Genomic DNA, 13,512 nt, shown 5'->3' on the forward strand with positions numbered 1-13,512 from the left:
ACAACAGAGTGCACCAGCTGAGCAACCAGGTTCAGTTGCACCTAAAATCTGTCCTTTCTCAGACAGATACCCTGAGGCTTGATCAGAAGGACTTCTAGGTCAGCAGATTGGTCCAGTGGCATAACCTTGCCCAGTTTGTATTCAGCGTACTATCATGAGCAGCCTCAAGTGCAATGTTAGAGAGGTTATTCAGTGTTGCTGGTAGCTTTGTTATACATAAGTGGACCAGTTTATCTGTTGCAAATGTTACATTTATCAAAATGAATCAAATCAGGGCCAATTTTCATTCACCTATGGCTAATGTCAATGCTTAAATCAGCCTTACCTTCTGCCTGCCTGTCCATTGTCTGTCTTCTACAACAACCTTCTGCGTCCACCAATGTCAATGCTTCACACTCAGCTGGGTATCTATTCCCTGTCCAACAAGTCATCTGTACAGTAGCACTGCTGTTGCTGGGGCTGCCATTGCTGGCCGTAACTACCAGTCATTTCCTTGCTTGCCCCATCCTAGTTCTTTACACTTTGGCTTCTGTCAATGCTATTGCAAAGCAGCCATACTTCTCTTGGCTACTTGCCCACTATGTTTTATAGTACTAAACTGTAATGCTGCGGCTGGGCCTGCCATTGTTCGCCCTATACTGCCATACGTCTTCCTGCCTATCCTGTCCTAATTCGGTACTATGAGGCTTCTGCTGCTGCCACTGCACAGCCATAATATCCACACATCTCATGGCTGCCTGCCCACAGTGTTTTATAGGGCTAGACTTTATTGCTAATACCAGGCCTGCCGCTGCAGGCCCTACACTTCCAGACATCTCCTTGTATCCCCATCCTAATTCTGTACCATGTACTTCTGCTGCTGTCATTGCCACTGCACAGCCATGCCCACTGCATTTTGGAGTGCTAGACTGTAGTGCTGCTGCCGGGCCTATTGTTGCTGGCCCTACACTGACAGATATCTCCTTACCTGCCTTGTCCTAATTCTCTATCGTGTGATTTCTGCTTCTGTCACTGCCACTGAACAGCCATGCTAGCCACACATCTCCTGCTGCCTGCCCACTGTATTTTGTACTGCTAGACTGTACTGCTGCTGCCAGACCTGCCATTGCTGGCCCTACACTGCCAGATGTTTCCTTGCCTGACCTGTATTAATTCTCAATCGTGTGACTTCTACTGCTGCCACTGTCACTGCACAGCCACACCATCCACACATCTCCTGGCTTCACACTGTGGTAAACTGAACATTATCTCTTGAGGGTGCACAAACATCAAACAGTGTCGCAAAGTAGGGCTATTTTTTTAAAGGCTTGCTGACAACAAGCCATTGCTTCTTCTCTTTGAAAACAGCTAGCCTGTTCTTGCTCCCTAAAAAACAGGGTAATGTTCTTTATAATTATTTGTTTTGAGAATTTGAGAATAGTAAACTTATTGTGGATCCCAAAAAAGGAATAATTTTTCCACCACCCATAATCATCAACATTAACAGAAATAAACACTTGAAATAGATCACTCTGTTTGTAATGACTCTATATAATATAGGAGTTTCACTTTTTGTATTGAAGAACTGAAAGAAATTAACTTTTTGATGAAATTCTAATTTTGTGAGAAGCACATTTATATGTTAATTATATCGATATTTTTAGACTGTGTTTCTATAGAAGTTAGAATTATTTGATTTATTAGATTGATACATGACTCAGTTAGCCTTCTATGTTGTTGACCTATATTAGAAGAAAGCTTAATTTATTTTTCTTCTTAAAGGCACCGTGTGTAAATCCAGATGATTATGTCATTATACTGTTAAGTCTTGAATTTCTCTCTGTGTAGGCTTCCCCGTTTGTTTGATTGGAGGCACCTTTTTAATCTTTTCTGTAGTTTATTATTTTAAATGTCATTTAATAAAGAGATTATTTTAATACTACGCACTTGAATAGTTTTTCAGTGATGTAATTATCATAGATCTGGTATGTTAGACATTTTTAGTATCCCTGCAACTATAACAACCCGCATAATACAATGAGCAGATTTATGGTGATCAAGAAATTGCATAAAAAAACAAAAAAAATAAATAAAAATGTAACACTGAAGCAGTGTTGACATGTACTATAAATAATATGCTTTCTGCTGCTTTTTATTTGCACGTTTTCTGCATGTGTCCACGCGACATTCCATAATAACAATTTTCTCTGGTTATTGCATTTTAGTTGCGTTTTTTAATGCCTTGTCTACCATATTTGAGTTTTTGGTGCAGATTTGAAACAGCGTTTTTAATGCATTTTTATAGTACAGAAAAGCCTTGTTTTTGTACTTAAAGATGTAAAAGTGTTCTTCGAATGTGTTTTTTTTTCTGATCAGCCCAGTGGTCGTGCATGACAGAAAGATAGATAGATACAGTGGGTACAGAAAGTATTCAGATCCCTTTACATTTTGCACTCTTTGTTTCATTGCAGCCATTCGGTAAATTCTAAAAAGTTCATTTTTTCTCATTAAAGTACACTCTGCACCCCATCTTGACTGAAAAAAACACAAATGTAGAATTTTTTGCAAATTTATTTAAAAAGATAAACTGAAATATCACATGGTTATAAGTATTCAGACCCTTCGCTCAGTATTGAGTAGAAGCACCCTTTTGAGCTAGTACAGCCATGAGTCTTCTTGGGAATGATGCAGCAAGTTTTTCACACCTGGATTTGGGGATCGTCTGCCATTCTTCCTTGCAGATCCTCTCCAGTTCCGTCAGGTTGGATGGTGAACGCTGGTGGACAGCCATTTTCTGGTTTCTCCAGAGATGCTCAATTAGGTTTAGGTCAGGGCTCTGGCTGGGCTATTCAAGAATGTGTGGCGCCCCTGGGGGTTCAGTCGCCACAGAGGTACTGCACCTCACCCAGAGATGTGGTGTCTCCTTTTCTCAGGTAAGGAGGGAGTGCTGCCCGGAACCCCAACACCCGTATTCAACACAACACTGCTCCAGGCCGGCTGGAAGGGCATTATGCACTTCTTCTGCTGCCCTGTCCCTGGCTGGAGTGGGGGGAACCAAAGAGAGGGGGAACCAGTAGTGAGTGTGGGTGGAGGATGTAGAATAGGGAAGCACCATTCTAGGAGGTATATATAGGGAAGCCATCTTAGTTAGAGGAGAGTTTTAGTTCATTCAGTGAGTAGTAAGGAGAGGAGGGGAGCAGAGTCTCTTCAGGAGCTCTGCTCCATGACTGGGGCCTAGTAAGAGAGGCCCAGGAGGGGAGCAGAGGAGAAAGGCTCCTGTAACATAAGGGATCCCAAGGGTACGGAAGGAGCAGGAAGCCACCCGTATGCCAGAGTCTGCCAAGTGTCAGAGGGATCAGGCCGCAAGAAGGGAACCGGTCCCTGGACCAGTCATGTTACTCCAGGTCTCGGCTGGAAAAACCGGAGGCTTCTGCACTTCCATTGTGCAGTTGCCATAACCTCACCCTAGCCGCTGTGAAGGGCACCAAATAGGTCCGGGAACTCCACGTTCATCAGGGACATCAGAGTACCCGATCGGGACTTTGTGTGGGGAAGCGCAGGGCAGAAGGGAGAAGACCCGGTGCGAGAAGGCGGTCTAGTAAGGAACATAAAGAAAGAGGGGTTCCGTCAAGCGCTCCTGATATACTTGAGAAAGTGCTGAACCCCTTGTTTGGTAGACGCAGTGCAACATGGGAGGCTGATACCCGTACAGTGTACCTGAGGAACTTGAACAGAACTGTAAGTAAACTCGGATGACTGCACTCCCCTGCCTCCGTCAGTTATTTCCGCTGCGCCATCTCTCTCTCCTGCACTGCAACGCCCAGCATCACCACACCACACTGCCCCGGGGGCCCGCTCCGCCTGTGGGGAGCAGAAACATCCCAGCTGCCATCCCATCACCCCCGGAGGTCTGCAGCAGCGCCGGTAACTATTGCCGGAAACCACAGGTGGCGTCACAAGATAAACTGTACACTAAAACTCCTTTTCAAGAGAGACCCCATTGTACAGGCTCGGGAGCCGACTGCCGTGACATCCTAAACAAGGTAAAAGGCCCGGGTACCGAGTTCCCTATATCCCCCTGGGTGAGACAAATGGTCACAGAGTTGTTCTGAAGCCACTCCTTTGTTATTTTAGCTGTGTGCTTAGGGTCATTGTCTTGTTGGAAGGTGAACCTTTGGCCAAGTCTTAGGTTCAGAGCACTCTGGAAGAAGTTTTTATCCAGGATATCTCTGTACTGGGCCGCATTCATGTTTCCTTCAATTGCAATCAGTCGTCCTCTCCCTGCAGCTGAAAAACACCCCCATAACCATGTTTCACTGTTGGGATTGTATTGGGCAGGTGATGAGCAGTGCCTGGTTTTCTCCACACATACCGCTTAGAATTATCACAAAAAAGTTCTATCTTCGTCTCATCAGACCAGAGAATCTTATTTTTCATAGTCTGGGAGTCCTTCATGTGTTTTTGAGCAAACTCTATGCGGGCTTTCATATGTCTCATATGAGGATAGGCTTCTGTCGGGCCACTCTGCCATAAAGGTCCAACTGGTGGAGGGCTGCAGTGATAGTTGACTTTGTGGAACTTTCTCCCATCTCCTACTGCATCTCTGGAGCTCAGCCACAGTGATCTTGGGGTTCTTCTTTACCTCTCTTCTCCCACGATTGCTCAGTTTGTCTGGACGGCCAGGTCTAGGAAGATTTCTGGTGGTCCCAAACTTCTTCCATTTAAGGATTACAGAGGCCACTGTGCTCTTAGGAACCTTGAGTAATGCAGGAATTCTTTTGTAACCTTGGCCAGATCTGTGCCTTGCCACAATTCTGCCTCTGAGCTCCTTGGGCATTTCCTTTGAGCTCATGAATCTCATTTGGTCTGACGTGCACTGTGAGCTGTGAGGTCTTATATAGACAGGTAGACAGGTGTGTGCCTTTCCAAATCAAGTTCTATCAGTTTAATTAAAGACAGCTGGACTCCAATGAAGGAGTAGAGCCATCTCAAGTAGGATCACAAGGAAATGGACATCATGTGACTTAAATATGAGTGTCTGAGCAAAGGGTCTGAATACTTATGACCATCTGATATTTCTGTTTTTCTTTTTTAATAAATTTGCAAAAATTTCTACATTTCTGTTTTTTTTCAGTCAAGATAGGGTGCAGAGTGTACTTTAAAGAGAAAAAAATGAAGTTTTTAGAATTCACCAAATGGCTGCAATGAAACAAAGCCTGAAAAATTTAAAAGATAGATAGGTAGATAGATAGATAGATAGATAGATAGATAGATAGATAGATAGATAGATAGATAGATAGATAGATAGATAGATAGAGACAACATCACTGCAGCCAGGTAATTTCTACTGGCAGATTTTAATTTTGAGAAATTAAACTCGATTTCTGGTATATAATGTCATCATCTTTCAATTTGTGGACTATTGCTCATCTGTATTAGTCATGGCATGATACTTGTAATGTACTTTAAAATTCATATTGCCAGACATTATTCTGGAAATGGCAACCTGGCAAGTTGCTAAAGACAGTACAATTGCCCATTGTCTTTTAAATAAATTATCTTGGTGAGCAATAGTTAGTATTTATTTAGTAAGAAAAAAGTAGAAACAAATAAGCAAGCAGCAGTGTGCAGGCCTCTAAATGATATAGTAAAAATATAGGCTGTATTTCAATATGAAAAAAGCTACGTTTTGGCCCTAAACACATAAGTCTTTCTCATATCTTTCTATGTACCATATTTTGCAGACTATGAGACGCACTTTTTTCCCCCAAAGTTGGGAGGAAAATGAGGGTGCATCTTATAGTCCGAATGTAGCTTACCAGGAAGGCCGAGCGGCAGCGAAAAGAGGTCACAGGAGTCAGGGTCACTGCTACAGGATTGAGATCTTGTGTGTAGATAAAAACTGAAATGACAATAAATGCAATAGGGTCTTAAAAAAGGAAGAGTAAAACGGGATTTGCTCACCTGGCGGGTTGTGAAAGTCACAACCCCTTTGTTAGCTTGTAAGCAAAGACGGCTGGTGCAGATCCACCAAACAGATAGTAAGCAAACTTGGAGATGAAAGTGGAAGTAAAATTGCGCTGCCAAAAATCAAACATACCATAGGAGGCCAGATGCGGTATGGGTATGGTTTTATTTGTCAAAGCATTTCGAGGTCATGCATTAAGCTGAAAAAGAGAATGGACAACACCTCCAAAAACATACGTTGATCTAATGCCTCTCGGCAAAAATATATAAAACTGAACATGAGGTTCTTAGTTTAACATTCTGATCAGACTGTATGAAGCCCACTGCCACGTCACAGCAAACCTCGTAGTGGGTCCTAACATTTCCTGCCTGAACGGGAGCGGAGCCGTGCGCCAACCACCACCGCAGCGACAATGCACCAGCAGGGCGGGCGGCCTGGTGCCTCACAGCACCCATGCTGCAAGTCCGAGTCCCCATGACTCCAGGCCGCGCCGCCCCACAAGCACAAAACCACAGCAACAATGGCCAACACACTGCACCAACACCACATGAAATGAGCACTGTGACTCACCTTCCTAAAGCATTTCGAGATCATCTTACCTCTTCATCATCAGGACAAACCACATTGTGCTGCCTCCATTAATCAGAGATTCAGCACAGAGACCAAAGATGATACTGAACGAGTTGCAGAGTCCCCAAGCAGAGACTGGAGTATCTGTCCATAAGAGCACAAAAAGCAGTACACTTCATAGAGTTGGCCTTTATGGAAGAGTGGGCAGAAAAAAGACTTTACTTACAGAAAAAAAAATTGTAAGGCTCATTTTGAGTTTGCCAAAAGATATGTGGGAGACTCCCCAAATTTATGGAGGAAGGCAGTCAGATGAGACCAAAATTGTACTTTTTGGCCAAACCAACACAACTCATCACCCCAAGAACACCATCCCCACAGTGAAACATGATGGTGTCAGCCTCATGCTGTGGGGATGTGTTTCAGGAGCAGGGAAAATGATGAGAGTTGAGGGTAAGATGGATGGTGCGAAATATAGGGATATTCTTCAGTAAAACCTGTTTCAGTCTGTCAGTGATTTGAGACTAGAACGGAGGTTCACCTTCAAGCAAGACAATGACCAAAAGCATACTGCTAAATGAACACTCATGTGGTTTAAGGGGAAACATGTAAAAGTTTTGAAGTGGCCTAGTCAAAGCCCAGACCTTAATCCAATTGAGAATTTATGGTAAAACTTGAAGAATGCTGTTCACCAGAGGAAACCATCTAACTTGAAGGAACTGTAGCAGTTTTGGCAAAAATTTTAGTGGCAAGATGTGGAAAGTACATAGAGACTTATCCAAAACAACTTGCAGCTGTAATTGCCACAAAAGGAGGCTCTACTGACTTTAGGGGGGTGAATAGTTAAGCACAGTGAAGTTTTCAGTAATTTTGTCCTACTTTTTGTTTGCTTCACAATAAAAAGAAAATCAAATGTTCACAGTTGTAGGCATTTTCTTTACATGAACTAATGCAAACTCTCAAAAAAACAGTGAAATATCAGGTTGTGAGTTAGCAAAACACGAAAAATGCCAAGGTGGGTATATATGTTTGCAAGCCACTGTATATAGAATCTACTTATAAAGTGAAGGTACTTTGTGAACAATTTGGCCAACTCATGAGAGCCCACCAGCTTCGACAGGGAGTATCCTTAGGAACCCTAATCCTAATATTTATCAAATATGCTTCTCCCGGGCTAAAGACCTACAAACTTAAAGGGCGGGTAGGGTCCAGATGAGTGAATAAAGTCGAGTGGAATTGACTTCTCATCAAATTTTACAAAAATCCGCATTTGCCAAAAGGCAGATTTTTTGTAATGTGCTTTCGCATGGATTCAGCAAAATGGCAGCCGTCAACTGCCAATTTTCTGAACCATAATAAACCATCTAAATGTTAAAAAAATCCTTATACTTCCCTTATTGCTTAGCGCTCTGGCCCCTCTGCTCCTCACAGTCCTGTCCTCGTCACATGATCAGATAGCTGCCACTCGTTTAGTCGGGGTTTCTGGGTTTTACGAGTCCTGGGAGAGCTCTGCGTTTGTGCACTGGAGGTCATGGCGCCCACCATGATGTCATGACCTTTGGTGCACGCGATGGCAGCGTTCTGAAGATGCAAGGAGGACCGGATGGGTGAAAATGAGGGGCAAACGGGCTGCAGATGTCAGAGGTAAGGTGAGTAGAAGTATATTTTACTTTTTTTTTTTACATATTATGTTTAATATACTCTGGGGTCTGGAGAGATAATAAGGGACATTACATTCTCGGAGAATATCTTCTCTGCGAATAGAATTTCCTGGGAAAATCTGCGCGAACATTTAATTTAGATTTTTGTTGGATCCCCTCATCTCATCCAGCACAGACTAAAAAGAGCTTTATGCTGATGGGATGAATGCTCAGTCAGAAACGGAGTCAGTCAACACCTGCAATAATATACTACATAAAAACAAAAACCAGCATCTCCTAACAGAAAAAGCAAGTGTGAACAGCTGCAAGCTGAAAAAAATAATACAGCAGCCTCTGTAAGCACGCTATAAGATGTATGAAAACATTGAATGTATGAAATTTAAACTGCAGTGAACTGTGTTAATTCAGAAGTCAATCATCTGAGGGTTCATTTCCTGTCTGCGATCTGGTCCAGGACTGTGGTATAGACACCAGCCCAGCAGTGGAGCCAGGGTTGGACTGGCCTGGCGGGGTATGCGGGAATTCCCCGATGGGCCCTTGCTGCAGAGGAGAGGGGGAAGCAAAAGCAAAAAAAAAAAAAACCTGCAGTTTTTAAGGGGCACGGGGCCTTTAAAAGCGCAGGCAGAGTATGCGCAGGGACGCGCGCACGCAGTGTTTATTACCTAAACCGCCGGGTCGCACATTCCAATGAACACTGACGATCTGGCATCGCCAGCGTATGACGTCACTGTCATGCACCGGCTGCGACAGACACACTCCAGTCAGTCGCCGGCCTCTGCTAGGTCGGCGACTATTTTAACATGAGCGCTCCGGATCTGTATAGGAGAACTCTGTGTGGCGCAGGGAGCGCAGGAAGGTAAGAGGAATGCTTTTTTTATTCCTTCTGTGGATGTGGCATGATGCGGGAGCAAGGGGCCAGCATGGGTATATGAAGGGGGGGCCAGCATGGGTATATGAAGGGGGGAGCCAGCATGGGTATATGAAGGGGGGGCCAGCATGGAAATATGAAGGGGCAGGACAAGGCATATGGGGGCCATCATGTAAAATATGGGGTGCAGGATAGCTATATGTGGGGGCAGGACAAGGGATATGGGGGCATGCATGGATATATGTGGGGCAGGACAAGGGATATGGGGCCCAGCATTGATATATAGGTGGCCAGCATGGATATATGGGGGGCTAGCATGGATATAGGGAGGAAGCCAGGAAAGCTATATCTGGGGGCAGGACAAGTGATGTGGGGTCCAGCATGGATATATGGGGGGCAGGACAAGGGATATGGGGTCCAGGATGGTTATATGGGAGGAGTAGCAGGACAAGGGATATGGGGGCCAGAATGGATGGCGGGGGGAGCAAGACAAGGGATATGGGGACCAGGATGGATATATGTGGGGGCAGGACAAGGGATATGGTGGCCATCATGTATATATGGGGGGGCAGGGCAGGAGACATATGGATATATGGGGGGGAGTAGCAGGACAAGGGATATGTGGGCCAGGATGAATATATGGGGGCCAGGATGAATATATGGGGGGGCCAGGACAGTGAACATATGGGGGCCAGGATGGCTATATGGGGGCAGGAAAAGGGATATGGGGGCAGGATAGCTATATGTGGGGGCAGTACAAGGGTTATGGGGGCCAGCATGGGTATATGGGGGGCAGGCAAGGGATATGAGGGTCAGCATGGATATATGGGGGGCCAGAATTGTTATATATGGGGCAGGACAAGGGATATGGGGCCCAGCTTGGGTATATGGGGGGCAGGCATGAGGGTCAGCATGAATATATGGGGGCCAGGATGGCTATATGGTGGGGGGCAGGACAAGGGATATGGGGGCCAGGACAATGGATATATGGGGGCAAGGATGGATATATGGGGGGCCAAGACAATGGATATATGGGGGCCAGGATAGTTATATGGGGGGCAAGACAAGGGATATATGGGGGGTGGCCAGGACAATGGACATATGGGGGGCCAGATGGCTATATGGGGGCAAGCAGGACAAGGAATATGGGGGCCAGGATGAATATATGGGGGGGCCAAGACAAAAGACAAATGGGGGCAAGGATGGATATATGGGGGGAGCCAGGCCAAGGGACATATGGGGGACAGGATGGCTCTATGGGGGGAGGGGCAGGACAAGGGACATATGGGGGCCAGGATGGATATATGGGGGGCCAGGACAAGGGATATATGTGGGTCAGGACAAGAGACATATGGGGCCAGGATGCACATATGGGGGCCAGGATGGCTATCTGGAGGCCAGGATGCACATATGTGTGCTAGGCTGGACAAGAGATATAGGGGGACAAGCTGGGGTACATTATTAAATAAAGGGGGCCAGGATAAGGTACTTAATTACTGTTTGGGGGCCATATTGAGGAACATACATTATTAGTTTATGGTGGCAAGTGGGGAACATAATTACTTTTTAGGATTCAATTAGGGACATTATTATTATTGTAATATAATTTACTATTTAGGAAAATGTTTTTCATGGGGGGAGCAAAAAGAGGAGGTTGTGTTACTGTGCAAGGCGGCACTGCATCATTTTTTCTATTCATCTGACATAGTGTAGGAGTTGGGGAAAAAGTTGGGAATGTGCTCTATTAGCGATCAGCTATTGATAACTGTGTTATTTTCTGCAGAGGCGAGTCTTGGATGGAAGACGTGATGGCGGTCTGTGCCAAATGAAGTAGAAAAGTGAAGATGAAAGACTTCACTTAGATACGTCACTGGTGAGTCAGTGTATTACATGTACATGCACACTATAAACAGAGCTCCTGTGTATTATGTCACTGGTGATCCCTGTATTACCTGTACACTATATACAGAGCTCATGTGTATAATGCTTGTATGTTGTATTATTCGGTCACTATGTGGTGGTAATGTGTGGTCTGGTGATGGTGTGGCGGTATTTGTCTCTTGTGTGTGGTATTATTCGGTCACTGGTGGTAATATGTGGTCTGGTCAGTCATGGTGTGGCAGTGTTTGTCCCTTGTATGTGGTATTATTCGGTCACTATGTGGTCTGGTCATGGTGTAGCAGTATTTGTCCCTTGTATGTGCTATTATTCGATCACTATGTCGTGGTAATATGTGGTCTGGTCATGGTGTAGCAGTATTTGTCCCTTGTATGTAGTATTATTCGGTCACTATGTGGTGGTAATATGTGGTCTGGTCATGGTGTCGCAGCATTTGTCCCTTGTATGTGGTATTATTTGGCCACTATGTGGTGGTAATATGTGGTCTGGTCATGATGTGACAGTGTTTGTCCCTTGTATGTGGCATTATTCGATCATTATGTAGTGGTAATATGTGGTCTGGTCATGGTTTGACAGTATTTGTCCCTTGTATGTGATATCACTTGGCCACTATATGCTGGAACTATGTGGTCTGGTCACAGTGTGGTGGTATTTCTTCCTTGTATGTGGTATTATTGGTCTTGGTATAATGGATTGTGTTGTGTATGGTAGTCATTTGTTCTCTCTGATATTAACTAGGAGAAGATTCTTTATTTCCATTAGAGATTAAATACTTGGAACACAGCGGCAGAGATGCATTTACATGGGTTCTCCGGTGGAAAAAAGTAATCACCTCTCCACAGGATAAGTGACAACGTATTGATTGGAGGGCGTCCGACTGCCGGGACCCATTCAGTAGAATATGGAGCTTTTATCCCCATTAGACTGGAGCGGCATGTGAGACTTAACCACTGATCCATTTATTTCCTCACTGGCTGTGAGCGCTGTTTTTTTCTGGAAACCCAAAGAGAATGAATGTTTCTATGGTCAGACATTCCACCTGCCACTCCACTATAACAGGGATAATGGCTAACATGTATTTGCATATAGCTGTAGGGTGGGCCCCTAGAGTCAATTCTCCCTGTAGGTCCCAGACACCCCAGTCCAACCCTGAGCATAGCTACCGGGAGGACAGAGGGTGCGGTCGCTGCGCTACACTGAACTATATCAGTTATATAGTTCATCTCGGCAGTAGAGCAGGGAGACATAATCTCCCTGCACTACCGCAGTCTGTTTTTCAGAGACCTAGGGATGGGCTGGGCGGCAAAAGAGCATATGACCCTGGGATGCTGGGTGCCGGCACTGTACCTGGGACAGCTGCCTCCATCATACTGCAGACACGCCCAAATTGCACACTTATGGGGGCTGCTTGAACTTTTAAACAGATGGGATCACTGTCCATGGGAGTCGACCGGGCATCACCCGATCTGTAAAAGACTTCAAAGCAGCTGCTATAAATTTCATCGTGCAGCGGATAGAGGGATAGACATGACTGGTCAGTATTACGCACTGCACTGATAGACGTGACCCCCGTCTGCAGGACACCACTGATTTGAATATGTCTCTTTCCTTCTTCATATATACAGTTGAAACAAGAAGTTTACATCCACTATATAAAAAGACACACATGCATGTTTTTCTCAATATCTGACATGAAATTAGAATAAACCTTTCCGTTTTAGGTCAATTAGGATTACCATAATTTTTAATATTTGCCAAATGCCAGAATAATGAGAGAGAGAGAGAGAATGTTTTAAGACATTTTTATTACTTACTGCAAAGTCAAAAGTTTTCATACATGTCATTAGTATTTGATAACATTGCCCTTAAACTGAATGACTTGGGTCAAACGCTTGGGATAGCCTTCCACAAGCTTCTCACAATAGTTGGTCAGAATTTGGGCCCATTCTTCCTGACGAAAGTGGTGTAACTGATCCAGGTTTGTAGGTCACCTTGCTCGCACCTGCCTTTTCAGCTTTGCCCATAAATTTTCAATAGGATTGAGATCAGGGCTTTGTGATGGCCACTCCAAAACACTGATGTTGTTATCCTTAAGCCATTTTGTTACCATTTTGGCAGCAGGCTTCGGGTTATTGTCCATTTGGAAGACCCATTTCTGCCCAAGCTTTAACTTCCTGATGTCTTGAGATGTTGCTTCAGTATTGCCACACAATCTTCTTTTCTCATGATGCCATCTATTTTGTGAAGTGCACCAGTCCCTCCTGCAGCAAAACAACCCCACAACATGATGCTGCCACCCCCGTGTTTCACAGTTGGGATGGTGTTATTAGGATTCCAAGCGTCTCAATTTTTCCTCCAAACGTAACAAGGGTCATTATGCCCAAAAAGTTGAATTATAGTTTCATCAGACCACAAGACATGTCTCCAGAAATTAAGGTCTTTGTTCCTGTGTGCATTTTCAAACATTAATCTGGCTTTTTTATGTTTCTTTTCGAGCAATGACTTCTTCCTGGCAGAGTGGCCTTTCAGCCCATGTTGATAAAGTACTCGTTTCACTGTGGATATTGACA

At 44.6% G+C, this 13,512-nt stretch overlaps 1 protein-coding gene across 4 annotated transcripts in view; it reads right to left on the reverse strand.

Moving 5' to 3' along the window:
* LOC141273145 (uncharacterized) overlaps positions 1 to 13,512 on the reverse strand; it is a 127,396-nt gene that overhangs the window by 90,213 nt on the left and 23,671 nt on the right. For 3 of the 4 annotated variants that reach the window (XM_073684585.1, XM_073684587.1, XM_073684586.1), the window contains exon 2: positions 5,799 to 5,881. The exons of the other annotated variant lie outside the window; for it this stretch is intronic. The gene's annotated coding sequence lies outside the window, so the exon portion shown is untranslated. The remainder of the gene's footprint in view (positions 1 to 5,798; positions 5,882 to 13,512) is intronic. 4 annotated transcript variants of the gene reach the window in all.

The sequence above is a fragment of the Phyllobates terribilis genome, unplaced genomic scaffold (genome assembly GCF_046119375.1).
Source record: "Phyllobates terribilis strain yellow unplaced genomic scaffold, ASM4611937v1 Scaffold_5__5_contigs__length_657084704, whole genome shotgun sequence".
NCBI classification, from domain to species: domain Eukaryota; kingdom Metazoa; phylum Chordata; class Amphibia; order Anura; family Dendrobatidae; genus Phyllobates; species Phyllobates terribilis.